At 49.9% G+C, this 7,639-nt stretch overlaps 1 pseudogene; it reads left to right on the forward strand.

Moving 5' to 3' along the window:
- Positions 1-6,779: 6,779 nt before the first annotated feature.
- Positions 6,780-6,877, forward strand: LOC119622361 (small nucleolar RNA U13; annotated as a pseudogene).
- Positions 6,878-7,639: the final 762 nt, after the last annotated feature.

Consider the following 7,639-nt stretch of genomic DNA (forward strand, 5'->3'; position numbering starts at 1 on the left):
TGGAGGAGGCGGGCCCAGGGAAGTTGATTGGCAGGCCCAGGAGTGGGAGTCAGGCACAGGTCACTCCAGGGCCTGACCTTCCCTGAATGGAACCAGGCTGCTGGCCCCCAGGGGTTAGATTCTGTCCCAAATGGTGGGAGGGCCTGGTGGCAGCTGCAGTCAGAGAAGGAGGCTGTGGCCTCCTCTGGACTAGGGGAGCCCAGCCACACCCACATCCTCTGGGTGCAGGGAGTAAAGTCTGTGTTCTGACTGGGGTCTTGGGAACCCACCTGGGAAAAGAAGGGGATTCTGCTCCTCCAGCCGGATCCAAGTCAAAGAAAGAATCACACATCACTCCAGGAGGTTGGAAGCAGAGGATGGGGAGGGTGCTGGGCAGTAGGCGCTGGGTGGTGGGCCTCTGGGGGGAAGAGTCAGGAAGCACTCCTGCCTCTGCTGGGTCCAAGCCCGGGCACATCACCGAGCAGCTGGCCAGCCTGACCTCACTATGGCCTTGTGGGGTGGGTACTGTGCACACCCTCATTTTAGACGTTTATAGATATTCAGAGGAAAATGAGGCCCTGAGAGGGCATCACGTGCCCAAGGTCACTCAGAGCAAGGATTTGAACCCAGAAACCTGACTCCAAAGCCAGTGCTCGGAACAACGTTGGGAGGTCTTCTTCCCCAGTCCTCACCCACCTTCTAAGCAGGCACTGTGGAGCAGGGTGGGGCTCAGATGAGAGAAGATTCTGGAATCCTGAGCAACTTTGCCTGGGAGGGCTCTGCGGTAGAGGGCAGCAGCACCCACGGACCAGCTAGCCACTCTCTCTGTCCCTCTAGCCCACAGCGGGGAGAATAAGTCTCAGGGCCGACAAGTCCCGCGGCCCTCATGCTGCAGAGCTGAGCCGGGACGAACCCTGTACCCCGGAGAAGCAGGGGACACCCTGGCTGGCTGTGACCACTTTGGACACCCTGGTCTTCCTGGGTTGGTCGAGGGGTCTCCGGTGTAAAAAGGGGACTCCCTGTCAAAGACTGAGTGAGATGGAACTGCCCGGCAATGTGGGCCTCTCCCAGCAACTGTCCCTGTTCTCTTGGGCAACAGAAGCCCGAGGATACAATGATGTGCCCCTTCCTTGGCCGCACTGGTACCCACAGGGATTATTGTGTTTCTACCTGTGGGGTCAGCTCTCAGGAGCCTCCAGCACTGTGGGAGAAACCCCTGGGACTCTAGTGCCTCTTCCCAGCCCTCAGGACTGGCACCTGTCTCTTGTTGAGAGAAAGCACAGTCATGCCTGTCATTCAGAAAATCACATCCCTGGATGGCCAGGCCACGTCAGAAGGGATGGGCTGTGGGGATCCAGGTGCGTTCCACCTCTGGGCTGCACCCACCTTGCCTCGGCTTTGGTTTGAATGCTTGTCCCCGCCAAAACTCATGCTGAAATTTAATCCCCAATGTGGCAGTATTGACAGGTGCTGCCTTTAAGAGGTGAATGGATTCATCCATTCATGGATTCATGGTTAATAGGTCATCATGGGAGGGTAGCTGGTGGCTTTGTAAGAGGAAGAGAGACTAGAGCTAGCATGTGAGCAGGCTCAGCATCCTCACCACGTGATGCCCAGTACCGCCTCGGGACACCAGAGTCCTCACCAGCAAGGCCCTCACCAGATGCAGCCTCTCTGAGGCAGGAGGAGAGGGAATTAGGGAAGCCAAGGGTTAGGGCGGAAGCAACGGAACAGCAGGTGCAGTCAGTTCACATAAGCCAGAGAACAGCAGGTGCAGCCAGTTCTAGGCAGGATTGGGGAGCACACAGGCCACATCCTCATTCCTGTGATAACAAGTCAGGAGCTTCCACTTCAGCCTCTGATTGACCGTGGGCCAACCCCCTTCAGCCTTTGATTGGTCCCAGGCTAATCGTTCATAGGCTGTAACCAATTGGAGGCCTCTAAAGGGCATCGGGGGGGTGTTCTTTATAAAAACCCTGAGAAGCGTTGCAATCACGAGGCTCTTGAGTCGTTTGCTCGGGCCTGCTCCCACCCTGTGGGTTGTACGTTCACTTCGTCAATCAATCTGTGCCTTTGGTACGCTGTTCTTTTGTTTTTTGTTGTCGTCGTTTTGGTTTTTGGTTTTTGGTTTTTTTTTAAGACGGAATGTCACTCTCGTTGCCCAGGCTAGAGTGCAATGGCACAATTTGGGCTCACTCTAAACTCTGCCTCCTGGGTTCAAGTGATTCTCCTGCCTCAGCCTCCCAAGTAGCTGGGATTACAGGTGCCGGCTACCACGCCCAGCTAATTTTTTTGTATTTTTAGTAGAGACGGGGTTTCACCATGTTGGCAAGGCTGGTCTTGAACTCCTGACCTCAGGTACCTCGGCCTCCCAAAGTGCTGGGATTACACATGTGAGCCACTGCGACTGGCCTGTTTTTTTTTTTTTTTTTTTTTTTTTTTTTTTTTTTTTTTTTTTGGAGATGGAGTCTCGCTGTGTCCCCCAGGCTGGAGTGCAGTGGCGCGACCTCGGCTCACTGCAAGCTTTGCCTCCCGGGTTCACGCCATTCTCCTGCCTCAGCCTCCTGAGTAGCTGGGACTACAGGCGCCCACTACCACGCCCGGTTAATTTTTTGTATTTTTAGTAGAGATGGGGTTTCACCGTGGTGTCGATCTCCTGACCTTGTGATCCGCCCGCCTCAGCCTCCCAAAGTGCTGGGATTATAGGCGTGAGCCACCGCGCCCGGCACGACTGGCCTGTTTTGTCTGTCATTGCTTCGTTCTTTGGTTACTTTGTGAGTTTTGTTCACTTCTTTGTTCAACACACCAATAATCTGGACAGCTCGTAGCCAAGACCTTTCATCCTGTAACACCTCAACCTTGGACTTCTCAGCCTTCATAATTGTGAGAAATTCCTTTGCTTTATTTTTTAATTTAATTTAATTTAATTTTTTTTTTTTTTGAGACGGAGTCTCCCTGTCACCCAGGCTGGAGTGCAGTGGCCGGATCTCAGCTCACTGCAAGCTCCGCCTCCCAGGTTCACGCCATTCTCCTGCCTCAGCCTCCCGAGTAGCGGGGCTACAGGCGCCCGCCACGTCGCCCCGGCTAGTTTTTTGTATTTTTTTAGTAGAGGCGGGGTTTCACCGTGTTAGCCAGGATGGTCTTGATCTCCTGACCTCATGATCCGCCCGTCTCGGCCTCCCAAAGTGCTGGGATTACAGGCTTGAGCCACCGCGCCCGGCTCCTTTGCTTTATAAATTACCCAGTTGTAGGTATTCTGTTATAAGCAACAGCAAATGGACTTTAAAAGCCTCTATGGCAGAGGTGAGCCCTGCTGTGTGTCTGGGTGATGCCTGCAGTTGTTGAGAGGGAGGGGACAACTCAGAGTCACCTGCAATCCATCTGGCTCTTGCCATTACAGACTCGAGAGAATGAAGTTGAAAATACAAGGGCAGGCTGGAGGCCGTCTGGGGTCCTGACTCCCAATCCCAGGAAGCCTGGAAGAGCACTGGGGTGAGCTTGAGCCAGCGCATGTTGACGGTCACAGGGTAAGTGTTTGAGGGCTTCATTGTAAGGCTGTGGCCTTCTGTGCTTGTGGATCCTCAGTCTCAGTGGCCTCCCTCCTCCCCCAACCCCAACTCCCGTGTCTCATGTTTAACACCCCCACCCCCCACCAGGACATAACCAAATCTCAGGCTGTGGACAAAGAATACAGTCACCCCAGGAGGCTATAAGCTCTAAAGGCTCAGGGCCCAGCTACCCTTTTAGGATGGGTCAGTAACAACACGACTCAGTCTGTAAACTGGTGATCACCTGAGACTGGACCTCAGCACCACCGGGCCCTGGGCTTCACCTTGGCCATCGGGGGAGATGATGGAGATCTTTTGCTGGCAGGAATCAACACCCTTATCCTGGCAACCAGTGCTCACTGGGCATTCATGAGGTTCCAACAGGACGAGTGGCCACAGCGTGCAGGGCAGAGGGGCTGGGGCTTTCCAAGGTGTTTCTGGATGACATCAATCACACAAGGGGTTGTAGGAATGCTGGCGTCCTGGTTCACAGGTAGACGCTAGAATAACACATCACTCTGGAAGGTCAGAAGCAGAGGATTCCAAGGGTGCTGGGTGGCAGGTGCTGGGTGGGGGGGCCCCTAGGGGGTGTCCAGTGGCTCTGGCAGAGATGTTGGGGCAGAGGGTAGGGTCAGGACTACCCACATCTCTTCCAGGTCCAAGCTCAGGCACTGCACTGAGCACTTGACCAGCCTGACCTCACCATGGCCTTGTGACGTGGGCACTGTGGGCAGGAATGCTTATGGAATGAGGCCGACTGTAGCCCTTACACAGCATCACAAGTCTTTCCCCAGACAGAAACGCACAGGCAATGGAAATCTATGGTTAGGAGCAAGGATTCCCATCTAAGAAAAAGCGTGGACCACAGGCCTCTAGAGGGGACTGAGGGGGCAAAGTCCTGCCCATACACTGGCTAACACTCTTCCTTCAGCTTTTCCCCTGCTTTCCATATTGTACATTTTCTCTGTTTATAATTTGTCTTAGTGCTGACTAAATTCCAGAGTTAGACCTTGAAATCCACAAGTTCCTAATTGGTGGTCAACAGAAACCTCAGCAAGACGAGCAGAAAATGTTCCTCTTCCCTAAAGCTGTAGAAAGGCAACAACTAACCTGGGCTAGGAAATGGTCCTTGCAGATACTTTTTTTTTTTTTTAATTGTGGTATAACATATATAACATAAATTACGCTAATTTAACTCTTTTTTTTTTTTTCCTGAGACGGAGTCTTGCTCTGTCGCCCAGGCTGGAGTACAGTGGCCGGATCTCAGCTCACTGCAAGCTCCGTCTCCCGGGTTCCCGCCATTCTCCTGCCTCAGCCTCCCAAGTAGCTGGGACTACAGGCGCCCGCCACCTCGCCCAGCTAGTTTTTTGTATTTTTTAGTAGAGACGGGGTTTCACCATGTTAGCCAAGATGGTCTCGATCTCCTGACCTCCTGATCCGCCCGTCTCGGCCTCCCAAAGTGCTGGGATTACAGGCTTGAGCCACCGCGCCCGGCCTTAATTTAACTCTTTTTAAGAGTAGAATTGAGTGGCATTAGTTCAATTCACTGTTGGGTAACCATCACCACTATTTGCAAAATTTTCTCCACCCCAAATAGAAGCTCTGTATCCATTAGCTAACTCCTCATTTCCCCTCCCTTTAACCCCTGGTAATCTCTATCCTTGCTGTCTCCATGAATTTGCCTATTGGAGATGTTTCTCATAAGTGGGATTGTAATGTTTTCAAAGCTTATCCATATTGTAGCATGTGTCAGCACGCCGTACCTTTTTTTTTTTTTGGAAGCAGAGTTTCCCTCTTGTTGCCCACGCTGGAGTGCAGTGGCACAATCTTGGCTCACTGCAACCTCTGCCTCCCGAGTTTAAGCAATTCTCCTGCCTCAGCCTCCCAAGTAGCTGAGATTACAGGGGCTCACTACCATACCCGGCTAATTTTGTATTTTTAGTAGAGATGGGTTTTACCATGTTGGTCAGACTGGTCTTGAACTCCTGACCTCAAGTGATCCACCCACCTTGGCCTCGCAAAGTGCTGGGATTACAGGCATGAGCCATTGCACGTGGACTTTTTATGACTGAATAATATTCCATTGTATGTTGCTGGCATGCAATGGTGCATTCTCTTATAAAGCATTCTCTTCTCATCCTTTTTATTTCTGTAAAGTTGGTAGGAATGTTCCCACTTTCATTCCAAATTTGAGTAATTTGAGTCTTATCTCTTCTTTGTTGATCTAGTTAAAGTATTGTCAATTTTGTTATTTACAAATTTTTGGGCCGGGCGCGGTGGCTCAAGCCTGTAATCCCAGCACTTTGGGAGGCCGAGACGGGCAGATCACGAGGTCAGAAGATCGAGACCATCCTGGCTAACATGGTGAAACCCCGTCTCTACTAAAACTACAAAAAAACTAGCCGGGCGAGGTGGCGGGCGCCTGTAGTCCCAGCTACTCGGGAGGCTGAGGCAGGAGAATGGCATGAACCTGGGAGGCGGAGCTTGCAGTGAGCTGAGATCCGGCCACTGCACTCCAGCCTGGGCGACAGAGAGAGACTCCGTCTCAAAAAAAAAAAAAAAAAAAGATTTTTGGTTATGCTGATTTTGGTTTTGTAGGTTTTGCAGTTTTTGGTTTTGCTGATTTTCTCTATTTTTCTATTTTCTATTTTGTTTATCTCTGCTGTAATCTTTATTATCTCCTTCATTCTACTAGTTTGGGTTTAGTTCGCTCTTTTTCTAATTCCTTAATGTGTGCAGATAAGTTGTTGATTTGAGATCTTTCTGCTTTTTTAATGTAGTCATTTACAGCTATAAATTTCCCCCAAGCACTGCTTTCAATTCACCCCATGCTGTAAGTTTTGGGATGTTGTGTTTTTGTTTTCATTGTCTCAAGGTGTCTTCTAATCTCCCTTGCGACTTCTTTTTAGACCCACTGGTTGTTTAAGAGTGTGTTAAGGCTGGGTGCAGTGGCTCATGCCTGAAATCCCAGCAATTTGGGAAGCCGAGGCAGGTGGATCATGAGGCTAGGAGTTCAAGACCAGGCTGGCAAACATGGTGAAACCCCATCTCTACTAAAAAAAAAAAAAATACAAAAATTAACCAGGTGTGGTGGTGCACGCCTGTAATCCTAGCTACTCAGGAGGCTGAGACAGGAGAATTGCTTGAACCTGGGAGGCAGAGGTTGCAGTGAGCTGAGATCACGCCACTGCACCCCAGCCTGGGCAACGGAGCAGGACTCCATCTGGATTCAAGGAGGGGAAGAGTGTTAAGATCCTTTTGTAGTTGATGAACATGATGGGGTGTTCACACACATGTGTGAGGTGTGTCATCCTCAAACCCTATTATGTTGGCACATTAACCATCTGACGTGAAAAAAGAGTGTGTTAACTTCCACATATTCATGAGTGTTTGTTTTTCTTCTATGGATTTATAATTTTATCCTATTATAGTTGGAATGATACTTTGTATAATTTCAATTTTTAAAAATTTATTGCTGGGCACGGTGGCTCATGCCTATAATCCCGGCACTTTGGGAAGCCGAGGCAGGGAGATCACCTGAGGTCAGGAGTTCGAGATCAATCTGCTTAACATGGTAACACCCCATCTCTACTAAAAATACAAAAATTAGCCAGGCGTGGTGGCAGGTGCTGTAATCCCACCTACTCGGGAGGCTGAGGCAGGAGAAGCACTTGCACCTGGGAGGCGGAGGTTGCAGTGAGCCGAGACTGCACCACTGCACTCCAGCCTGGGCAACAACAGCAGAACTCCGTTTAAAAAAAAAAAAAAAAAAAAAATTTAAGACTTCCTTTATGGCCTAACATACGGTCTATCCTGGAAAATGTTCCATGTACACTTGAGAAGAATGTGTAGTCTGCTGCTGCTGGTTTGAGTGTTGTGTATATGTCTTCTCAGTCTAATTGGTTTATAGTATTGCTCAAGTCCTCTTTCCTTATAGATCTTCTGTTTGGTTGTTCTTATCCATTATTGGAAATGAGGCATTGAAATCTCCAATTGTGTATTTCTCATTCAATTATGTCAATTTTTGCTTCATATATTTTGGGTGTTTTAAGTGTGTGTGTGTATACAACTGTTGTATCTTGGTATGTTGAAGCTTTTGTCGGTATATACTG

The sequence above is a fragment of the Chlorocebus sabaeus genome, chromosome 12 (genome assembly GCF_047675955.1).
Source record: "Chlorocebus sabaeus isolate Y175 chromosome 12, mChlSab1.0.hap1, whole genome shotgun sequence".
In the NCBI taxonomy this organism is placed as follows: domain Eukaryota; kingdom Metazoa; phylum Chordata; class Mammalia; order Primates; family Cercopithecidae; genus Chlorocebus; species Chlorocebus sabaeus.